A 12144-nucleotide genomic window follows, 5' to 3' on the forward strand; every position below is an offset into this window, starting at 1 on the left:
CCCTGGCCACTGTGACACTTTCCTTGGCCATTGCCACAATCCTCTAGGACAACTGAATTTCTTTCTCCCTCTGGGTTCTCATGTGCAGCCTCCACCTCTCAGCCAGTTTGGTTTTCCTCTGGGACTCTGCCCTGAGTTCTCCAAACATCTCATCCTCGGTCTTCATTTTTTGCCCCCTCAGGGTGGCTAGCCTCTCAGCAGTAGCAGAAGGCCTGTTCTTGATGGTCTGGCTGTGCGGGTGCTGTGGCAGTGGGAATATGGAAAAAAAAACCCAGTCACTCGTTATTCATATTCCAGACAGGCCACAATAGCGTTTTTTTCATATGTCTGTGTGACTTTACCTCCTCGAGACTCTTCCCGTTCTTTGGGGAATCTCAGAGATGGTAAGTGGCCTATGTGGGAGAAGGGTACTAGGTGCATTTTGGGATCTCTATCTGCTGTATGTGCTGTTTGAGGGAATGGGGGGGTTGGAATTATGTTCCTATTTTGTTTTTGCAGTTTTGTTTTTTCACTGGAGGTGCTTGTGCTTCTATGGTGTTGGAAGCGTTAAGGGGGGTTACATAGGGGCATCAGATAGCAATCCCTTCTGCATGTCCTTGCCCCGTCCTGACTCTTGATGATGTCACATTGAGACGGATGACTAGGAGGTGGAGAATGGTCTTATTGAAAAAGGCAAGAGCAGACCAGCGAGATATGCTGTGAAGTTTTTCACAGAAGGGCTGCAGGAGTGGAAGGCGTTTGCAAGCTATACCGGGGGATGGGGCATGGGCACGCAGCATTTTTTTCATAAAATGTGTGAAACCAAATGAAGCAACTTCTCAGTCTTAAGCTGTGCTGTATCTCCCCTGCAGACATGGAGAAAGTGAAGAGAAAAATACATAGGGTCTTGCAATGATTCTTGAATACAATGCGTGTTGCAAGGCATTTGTACCTCAGCAGAGAACAGTATTGTTTGTGCCTTTACCAGGCATGCAATGTCAATTTATACCTCATGTAAACTAATGCTAACCAAACTTCTTTTCCTGTAACTGCTGTCTCAATAAACTGTTGAATTTTTCATGAATAAATGCTTTCGTTATTTGAATCTGCTGCAGGAGTGGGAGGGGTAGAGACTGTGTCTGGCATTTTGAGAAGGCAAAAAAGTGGAGTGGGGAAGATTTGCCAGTCAGGAAAGGGAAAAGGAAAATAGGCAGATGGGAAAATGCCCTCTATGCCGTAGTCCATTAAATGACCAATAGTCATGCCTTTAGCATGTTGCAGAGTCCAATTGCAGGGCAGAGCAGCCACCATTTTGGAAACATGTACCAGGGGGCTAAACGGGCAGTGTGGGCCGACAGAGGGAGGGAGGCAGGGGCTAGATACTTGGAAGGACTCCTGGCTCATATTTACCCACAATGGCTGCGGCCATGAAGCACCCCTGAATCGAAGCCAGAACCAGGGTATAGTACAGTAGTAATAAATCACAAACCGTAAGGATAGGTACTTTACATCCCAAAGTTCCCTCCAGGAAATCTGCCTCTTAGGTCCCAGGCTGGGTTTCTGGCTGAGAATCAGACTTCGCTGATTAAGGACAGGAATTGGAGTTCATTGCAGCTGGGCAGGACTAGGCTGGCTTTCCAGCTGGTGTCGTCAGGGTCCCAATTCCCCAAAAGATCCTGGCTGTCAGGGGACAGCTTCTCTCCGGCATCCTCCTGCTTGTCCTCCAGTGGGTTTTGCTGGTCATTATTGGTGTGGGGGAGAGTATGGGTAGAAGGCACCATCTGGTGTCTAGGACAGATTGCACTACAATTATGTAGAACTGTGTCCAGTTCATCAAAAAATGGACAGATCAGATGTCCCCTGCTGAATTGTCTCTTTTTGTCCCTCATTTCAATGTACTTTCCCCTGAGCTGCTTGCTCTTTATCCACCTCTAGGTCATAGTCCCTTTTGGACATCTGCTTTGCACTGTCCAGAAAGAGCTCTCATTTCAATGGCTGGCCGATGCTTCTCCCGAAATGGCGATGAGACCCAGGGACTCAGCACAGCTCCAAGAGGTGTGCAAGACACGTTATGGGGCTTCTGGAGTGCCATGGGATTGTATTGCAAGAATGCTGATACACTGGGATCCAGGCCCAAATGGGCAAAATCTGGCTTCAGACCAGCTTTTAAAGTGGGGAAGGGTTGTCATAGGAATGTGACACTGGAGCAGGGAGGGCACAGAAGTGAATGGATAGGTCAGTAACGGTTGATCTGCAAAGCACTGTGGGATAGCCATTGGAAGCATGCAAAAAGTGGTGCTCAGAAATTGAATCCACATGGACAATAGACCTAACTAATTCAATCTGAAGCACACCTAGTCCACTTTGCAAGAGGATTCCAGAGTTTGCAATAAACATGAAGGTAGTGCACAGTAATGAACTGTATCATACATATGTAAGCATTTTCAAACTGGATAAACTCAATTTGATTCAGTTTAAAACCCTTGTGTAGATGAGCTTCAAGTTTCTGGATGGACAGCACAATCCTCTCTATTCAGTTTGTCCTTTCTGGACCAATATATAGGGTGTTTTGCCCTTGCTAAGAATGACTGATGTTTTAAGCAATGATTGGATGGATTTGACCTGGTATTAGTACTGTGTAGTGCAGTGGAAGGAGGAGCTTCTTATCCACTCCTATGTGTGGAGATGGTTCTCCCCTATGATCTAGAAAAGAGTTATGAAAAATAATTCCATAAGAGGAAGATGGGTTAATTGTTGAAGGAAAAAATAACAACCAATACAGACAATAACTTAGTTTGTTAGATGCTGGGCTAATGTTTATAGCCCAGCACCTAACAAACTAAGTTATTTCCTACCCTTTTGTGTTCTTTATCACAAATCTCCAGTGAAATGATTGTTGATGGAGTTAACAATATAATAAATATATAGAATTATAATTAAATATTAAAGTATAATAGAATTACATAACTAAAATGAAGTCAGAATGATTCACAACAAAGCTACCACATCTCTATTATTTTAACTCTGCACATTACTTTTAAAACCAAGACCCTAGGCCTCTGGAGGGTGGGGTGGGGTGGGGAGGAGATTTCCCTGAGGTAAAAGTCTGTGAAGCAACTTGTGCTAAGAAAGCAATTATATGTTTATACAGAATTGAAGAATAGATGTATTTTGTTTTACAGCAATTCATCTTCTTTAGAGCCCAATTGATTACTTGTGCCCTATATCAACAAAGAGAGCTTGACGATTGTATTTGCCGTAGACTAGGGGCCCAATCCTGCAAGGTGCTGAGCACTCCGGCCCCACGCCAGCAAAGCATTTTATTTCAAGCACATACACACTCCCAAAGCACATGCTTCAGGGCTTTGCTAAATTAGAGCTAGAATGCTAAGCACCTTGCGGAATTGAGTCCTAAGAAAATACCATGGACCTTTGCTAACAGCCATTGAACTCCATGGCAAAATTGCCATTGGCTTCAACAGTAGCAAGATGAGGCCACAAATATCAGTAGTTGGTAGGTGACATTTAACAGATATACTGTGGACATGTACAGTCTGTGAAGAATCAAATAGGTTGCTCGTCTTATGTACTTTACCTATCTGGTTCTGCAATAAAGCTGTGACACATTTTCACTTATTTTGTACATTAATAATTAACTGCCAGCTGGCCAATGGTGACAGGGAAAAATGGATTGAAAATAAAAAACATAAGAACCTTGCTCCTACAGATGCTTCTTACTTTATGTAGCACTTTCGTAGCTTCAAAAAATTTACCACAGGTTTTTGTTTGTTTTCTATCTGGCTTGTTTAATCTTTAATCTTGGAAGCCAAGTCTGCTCTTGTTGAGCAAAATGTAGGTGGATAATGGGGAATGTTTATAATGCATTTCAATGAGGTTGGGGTGCAAAGCAGACTCTTAGGAGATATGATAATATGGGTGGTTAAATGGATCTTCTGGTGCAAAGTAATCATTTTGTTTCCTGATATTTTACATCCTCATCATCTTAATCTTTCTTCCTCTCAGCACCTTTGTCAACCTCTGCTGAAATTCACATCCAATCCCATTGAATTATCTTCTGATTTTTAAGAAGCGTTCAGGAAACAAAGTAAAACAGAAATATCTCCAGATAAGCAGAAGGATGTAAGAACCCTTTGTTATGAGATTCCTCTTATGTGTGAAATATTTATTAGGCCTTGGCTGTTCACTATTTGAAGGGATATCTGAACTTGTGGGTCTAAGGAGCAATCAGAAGGGGAGAAAAGAGAATGTTTACAGTTAAAATGGTGCTTAATCTCCAGGAGTGACAGGAAAAGATTAAGTAAGCTGCAGATAAACCATCTTATCATGAAAAAGTATACATGCTGAATGCAATGTAAAATAAATACACAGCTGTCCTTTATGCATCAAAGTCTGTTGATATGTTGTCTAGTGACAGCACAGTGTTCAGATGTATAGCTGTGGTGTATCCTACAAGCTAGAGGATAACTTAAACTATGGCTGAATTGCTGAGTTTGGTCTAAGGTTGTTGGCCATTGACTCAGCCATAAATCTTTGGGTTGTTTTGGACTTGAAGCTTTCCTTTGTTAAAAGTTCCATACACCAGAAATGCAAGATATGAAGTATGTTGTATGACAAGACATCTGAAATATGGAATTGTTGTTTGGAATGTCACCCAGAGACTTATGCGTGAGTTGGTTATTCTGTTGGAAGGCACGTTAGTTGCTTGATAAGGTGTCCTGGTACTATATAGTATTACTAATCTATCTTATGTTGGTTTTATTGCTAATTGAAATGAGTGGACCATGGTTGGTTGAGGAATACAGTAAGGCCTCGATCACGGAACACTTTCTCATACAAGTCGTTCCAATGCTGATTACTATGAGCTGTTAATTTCAGCTCATAGTAATAGTGAGAATATTGGATTCCCTCCATTTGCACAAAAAGAAGAGAATGAAATAAAGCAATCAAAAAGAAATCTCCACTTGCTGCCAACTGTGGCTTTACTGAGGGAAATTGTGCTCAGATGGGTTGTGCAAGGTAAATAAACTGTCTTCACAGTAAGAAATCCTCATTAAGGGTGCAGTCCAGCTCCCATTGATTTCAATGGAAGTTTAGCCATTGACCTAATGGGAGCTGAATCAGGCCCTAACTCTTGATCATGACACTGGTCACCAGTTGAATCATTTGAAAAACAAAGCCACTTTTGACATATTTAGAGATCATTAGTTTTCATTGGCATATGGCACATGAGAGGAGTTCAGTAGGAAAAAATATTTTGATGTGAACCCTGATGTATAAGAATTTTGTCAGAAAGATGATGGCACAAGAGATTTCTTTCTAACTAAAAGAAAAGGAGTACTTGTGGCACCTTAGAAACTGACAAATTTATTTGAGCATAAGCTTTCGTGAGCTACAGCTCACTTCATCGGATGCATAATAATTTCTAACTAAATTATTCAGCAGCTGATTTAACTGCTTAACTAATTGTTTTGTTAAATGCCTACCATATTATGTTCTCCCACATAAAAGAACCTTATTGCACTCCTAAAGAACAGACTGCTAATAAATCTAAACTGACTAGGTATTTCCGAACTTCAGAAAAGTAAAGTTTTTGCAAGGCCATTCCTGCAGGCCTGCCATTGAGATTAAAGCTCTTCCATGATATTCTGTCTCGGACCTAGAGGGTGCATTTTCAAACTACTGTGTGACTGTCATTAAAGTCGAAAGGAGTAAGTTGACTAAAACCCAGGTTAAGACTGTGTCAAAAGATTATCTCCTAAATACCAAATAGGATTTTTTTGTGTCAGAAACTCACTTGACTTTATCAGTCAGGGGTTGGTGGAGCGTATATATTGGCATATGGAGGGAGCATACTTGTATTTTCATTTATGATGGCAGAAAGTTTCCCCCACTATAAATAGCCATTGCTGCTGCATGAAGGAGAAAACTAGCTTAAAGTGGCATATTAAAAATACCCTGCTCCATCACAGCTGATAAAAATGACTGCTTCAGATGGATCCTTGATCAAGGCTATCATTACCAACAAAATCTAACCTGTTCAAACTCTGGTTTGAAGATACTGGGTCACTCAGTTATATCATTGTAAACCTGGAGTAACTCCACTGCAGAAAATAGAGTTATTATATATTTATGCTGCTGTAACCAAGATTGGAATCTAGCCATCGACCTTAAAACCTCAGCTGTTTACTCCTGATCCCTCTCTTTATAAACACAATGGACTCATGCCTGCCACACACACACTTTCTGACAGCTATAAGTTAATGCTCCCCTTCACATAGGCTTTTATTTGAAGATTTATCTGTTGCCAAGTAAAGATTGAGAGTATTTTTACTAATCCGAGGTTAATGGCAGCCTCAATATGGACTATGAACACAGCAGCCAGTAGTCCATGATGTTGTTGAAGAGATATTTGATACGTCTTTATTAATGTCTGTGATCCAAAGTCATCGTTGACATCAATGAAATGACACCAGGGATAAATCTGAATTTAGTCTGCAACTGAAAAAAAAAACATCCAACTTTATTGATGGGTCTTTTGGTATTGGCAGGGAGCATGGACAACAAAGATTATACATAGAGCTTGATTCTTCTCTGAGTTACACCAATGTAAATCAGTCAGGGAAGGCAATGCAGAGTCTCCTGATTTACATCAGTGTAGTGGAGAGTAGTATCAGGCTCACAGAGTAATTCTTCCAAAAGTGTTGCAATTCTTCACAGGGGTGAACTGGATTTTTAGTAGGTTGTGATTTGTGATGGGTAAATCTCAAAAGGGTTGGCAGTTCTGAAGCGTATCTGAACATATTAAAGACTCCTTAGTCGTGGAAACTTCTCCCAGGACTGGACTCTCTCAAGAGTGTTTCTGTGCTTTCTGCTCTGAACAAGGGTTGAAATAAGGTGTAGAGAGCTTTCATTATGTAGGCCTAACAGTTCTAGTCCTACTTATTTCCTGTGACAGCAGAAATCCAATAGGAATCTGTGGGAATAGGGCTTGAGTAAAGATTGCAGTATCAGGTCAGAAATTTCCAGTTCTGGTCTTGCCCAAAAGTAAGAGTAAGAGTAAGAACCCCCACTCCTGGGCTGTTCACACACAGTCTCTGGCATGTAAGCAGCTCCCAGCTACGTGAGTGAGCACTTTTGGCCAGCTGCTGCTTGGATTGTGCAACTGAATGACACTAGCTAATATCTCCCGTCCCAGACACAACCCTAGGGATCTCCATCTTGCAGTGTCCACTTATGCCCGCTGGACGCTGCAAGCTTATATGAGTTCATCAATTTAACAAAGAAATTGGTATGTACCAGGCTTGTTATCCCAAGGGGAGTCTCTGTCATGCTTCAAACCAAACACACTGCTTCAGGTAGAATAAACAAAAATTTATTAACTACAAAAGATATATTTTAAGAGATTATAAGTTGAAGCACAACAAGTCGGATTTGGTCAAATGAAATAAAAGCAAAACGCATTCTAAGCTGATCTTAACACTTTCAGTGCCCTTACAAACTTAGATGCTTCTCGCCACAGGCTGGCTGGTTGCCCTTCAGCCAGGCTCTTCCCTTTGATCAGTGCTTCAGTCGCTTGGTGGTGATGTCTGTAGATGGAGGTGGGAGAGAGAGAGAAAGAGCATGGCAAACATCTGTCCCTTTTATCATGTTCTTTCTTCCCTCTTGGCTTTGGCTCCCCCCCTTCAGAGTCAGGTGAGCATTACCTCATCATAGTCCCAAACTGACCAAAGGAAGGAGGGTGACTCACTCTAGAGTCCAACAAATTCTTTGTTGCTGCCTAGGCCAGTGTCCTTTGTTCCTGTGAGGCTGGGCTGGGTTTGCTCCCATACATGCCCTGATGAGGTGTGAACTGCCCCTCTGTCCCTGGAGAGTTTTGCCTGGGCTTGTTTTAAGCTATGAGGGCACATTTTCAGCCTCATAACTATAGACATGAAATTACAACCTATAACATTGTTATAATAACAACACTCAGTGCATCATGAGCCTTCTGAAGACACCCAACATGACAAACCTTGCATTGGATACCACACAATCATATTATAAGGATGAACATGAGAGTGCAGGGTGTTCCCCCAAGATACAGAGTGTCACAATACAAACACACATTCATGTTTGAATTGCTAGGCAGTTTCATCAAACCCAGTCCAAACACAGTGAGAAAGGCAGACAAAGGCTGAGGTCTGCCAGCTGTCAGTCCCTAAAAAAGTAAGAGAACCAGGGTGGAGCCATCATTTTTGACCACAGTTACCACCATCCTCCTCAGCTGCAGCTGCTCTCTTCTGTTCTACCAGCATAACCAGAGTGTCTTAAAGAAGCAACACAACTCATCTGCAGTGTTGCCTACTCTCATGATTTTGTCAGGAGTCTCATGATAATTATTGTTTTCCTTAAAGCCCAGCTCCTGGAATAAAGTGGATATGAGATGACTGCAGCCTTCATTCTTAAAGAAAAAGTAAGTTTATAGCCCTTGTGGCTGTAGAGAAAGCTTCAAAATGTGATCCCCAGGCTCAAAGAACAGAAGGCAAATAAAAAGAACACCAAATCTATTATTTTTAAATAATCACATGATTTTAAGGCCAATCTCATGGTTTTTGATGAGCCTGACTCATGATTTTTGAACATTTGGGGTTGGTAATACTGCATCTGCCCAGAAGCAGGAAATCTGTCTATAGCCAACAGATCAGGCTGGGAATGCAGAGGTAAAGGAAAAGCAAAGTTCGCTCTGCTATCTTTTTTTCCCCCCTCAATGAAAACACACTAAAACGTTAATATTAATACCCCCAAAACTTGTAAATAGCCAGGGAGGAGTTCACAACACCACTAGTGTGTAAGTAGTTCCAGTCGCATCTACATATGTGTGTAAGGGCCTTAGGGTTGGACTCCATATCAGTAAACAGCAATGGATGAGCCAGTTAATCCAAAAGCTTCCTTTTTGTGTCTGTAAATGAAAATAAACAAACTAGAGCTGATCTCCTTCCCAGAAGCCTGAAGACAGGTGTGTTGTCCATTGTTAGGATAGGTATCTTGCTGCCCACACAGTATACACAGAGGGCACCAGCACCGATCCCTGTATCCTACACAGCAATATCTCCCTTAGAAGCACTGCAGCAGGAAATGAAATGAAAAACTGGAAATGCTAGTTGGAGAGCAGTGCTCAGACATTATTCCATAAGTACTATGATCATTACATTGCATTTTGCTAGGCTGCTATTTCTAGCTTTCCCACTAGACATTGGTAGGTAGATTTTGCTTTTCAAGTAGCTTATTTCTAGTTATAACTATATTTAAAAAGAACAGTGAATTGGATAATGTAATGCAAGGTGTTTTAGATATGACAGTTCAGTTACTTCCACTGCTAGAAAAAAGGGGGAAGCACAACAATAATCTGGTTTTGTTCTTACATTACAAAGATGGTACAACATCACGCATGCCCTTACCATGTAACTATCATACAGGATAGTTTAATGAAAATAATGAATTCTGGACATATGGAAGGTACAGGATGTCATTGTGTTAACAGATCTGGTGTGCAGGTGGCAACCCTCCCAGCAGAAAAGCCAAGGGTCAGGAAACATGTGGCGTTAAAGGGGCGGAAGAGAAAGTAGTGAGCCCAGACTCACTTTTCCTGATGACATGCAGAGCCAAGGGGAAGGCTAGAGGCTACAGAAAGTGACTTTCACTGACTGCATCCTCAGAGAGTGGTAAACCTCCCAGACTTATCTATATATTCCAAAGAAAGAATGTGGTGTTCATCTGGCTGTCTGGGACTGGTTCAAGGAATCTGTGCTCAAACAGGTCCAAAATGGATTAAGGAAAGGAAACGGAATGCAAAGCCTTTTCATCAACATACTTGCTTTTAATCAGTAGTTGTCAGCTGCCAGTTAGAAACCCTAGACCTATATTTGCTCACTTGTTTCCTTTTATAATTGTATGTTATCATTGAATATCAGTAGGCATTTTATCCCCAAACATATTTTGACATCCATGCTTTGAGTTGCTTGAAATATTTTTGCACCGCTTCAGTCAAAATATTTTCACAGATTTGCCTGAAAAAAAAATCTTATTAGCGCTTTAGAAAAGATGACGAGCAGGCAACAAAGCTGCGTATAAAACAAAGAGTAGCAATAATACAGAAGTAAGGCAAAAAGACAGAAAGAAAAGACACATGGTATTAACATATATACAGTGGGGGCATAACAATAGTTATAGTCACCTTTTGTAAAACACAGAATGTAAGCCATAGTGATATGATGGGGGACTCTGTCCTGGGAAGCAGTGACCCTGAAAAAGATCTGGAGATCGTGGTGAATAATCAGCTGAACATTAACTCCCAGGGCAGTGCTTTGGCCAAAAGAGCTAATGCAATCCTTGGATGCATAAACAAGGGAACCTTGAGTAAGAGTAGAGAGGTTATTTTACCTTTGTATTTGACATTGGTGTGACCACTGCTGGAATACTGTGTCCAGTTCTGGTGTCTACAATTATAGAAGGATATTTATAAGTTGGAGAGGGTTCAGAGAAGACCCACAAGAGTGAATAAAGGATTAGAAAACATGCCTTGTAATGATAGACTCAAAGATCTCAATCTAGTTAGTTTAACAAAGAGAAGGTTAAGGGGTGACTTGATTACAGTCTATAAGTACCAATATTTAATAATGGGCTCTTCAATCTAGCAGGGAAAGGTATAACATGATCCAATGTCTGGAAGTTGAAGCTAGACAAATTCAGACTGAAAATAAGGCATTTTTAACGGTGAGAGTAATTAACCATTGAAATTTACCAAGGGTCATAGTGAATTTTCCATCATTGACAATTTTTAAATCAAGATCCGATGTTTTTCTAAAATATATTCTCTAGGAATTATTTTGGGGGAGTTCTATGGCCTGTTTTATAAAGGAGTTCAGACTAGATGATCGCAATGGTCCTTTCTGGCCTTGGAATCTATGAATCTATGAAGAGAGCAATTCTTACTTCCTAAGTGAAGTCCATCCGTCCATTTGTCTGTCCTTCTATTCGTTGTTTGTAGAATGCCAGTCACCATAGTATCTAGGCTCTGAATGAGCAGATATTATGAATCCTAGAACTGGAGCACAGAATATTACTTTTTTAAACCATACTTTTTGCAGCTACATTTTCTGGATAAAAAATATGTTGTGGTCATCAACAGACTTAATACTTAGTAAGTGCAGTGTCTTGTTACTACGCTTTGACTCCTCTCCCCTCAAAATCAGTCTTCCTGCAATACAGTATGGCTTGTTGGCAGGTACAATGACCATGAACTCAGTGTCTTCTTTCCTTGAATGGTTCACGTGTCTTTTTGGCACATAAGAGTCAACAAATTTCAAAGTGGAAGGAGGCCTGTGATGCCAGTGCCTCAGTGCTGGCATAATACTTTCTGCAGTAAAGATGCAAACTTTCGGTTTATGCAGAATATCCAGTGAAAGCTTTTCGTCTATTATTCTGGGAACAAATGGAGGAAATCAGAAAGGATGGCAAACTTGGAGGGTGTACAGCACACATTCCATTTACTCTGTTTGGTGATCAGAGAGAGTGTTGAAGTGTATAAGAATCCTACAATTTGAAACCAAGATGCTTCTTCACACATCTTGGCTTCCATTGTTTACTTTTATGTGGCTATGGCTGTGGGAGGGTTTCTTTCCTACCCATTTACGCCCACTTGTTTGGTGTTCCCATCCACTTTTGTACCTATGTAGTTTACACACTACATGTTTCCATATTCAGTATTGGTCTTCCCTTCAGATATGGATATGAAATCATTATTTCACCGGTTCCCCTCCCCCCCCCCGCCCCCAGCTACTTTGCAAATGTGAACTGAAAATAGCATCACTGAAGCACAATTATTGCAGAAAAACAGCACCCCAATGGTTAATCTGGCAATACCCGATCAGGTAGCCTCCTGGATATCAGTTTTCCCAGTCTGTTGGATTTTGCTCCCAGAATGCCCTGGGGACTTCAGAGTCTGGAAAATTTGAAATACATGATAGAATTGAAAGGTGGCAGCAGGTGCATTCCTAGGCTGCTCCCTAAGATATACAGTAGATTTCCAGGAAACCCTTTGGCCCTCTCTCCTGTGACTGGGGAGTTGCTTCCTTGGCCTGCTGGGTTCCTAGTTGGTCTCTGCTG

This window comes from Natator depressus, chromosome 4 (genome assembly GCF_965152275.1).
Source record: "Natator depressus isolate rNatDep1 chromosome 4, rNatDep2.hap1, whole genome shotgun sequence".
Lineage (NCBI taxonomy): Eukaryota > Metazoa > Chordata > Testudines > Cheloniidae > Natator > Natator depressus.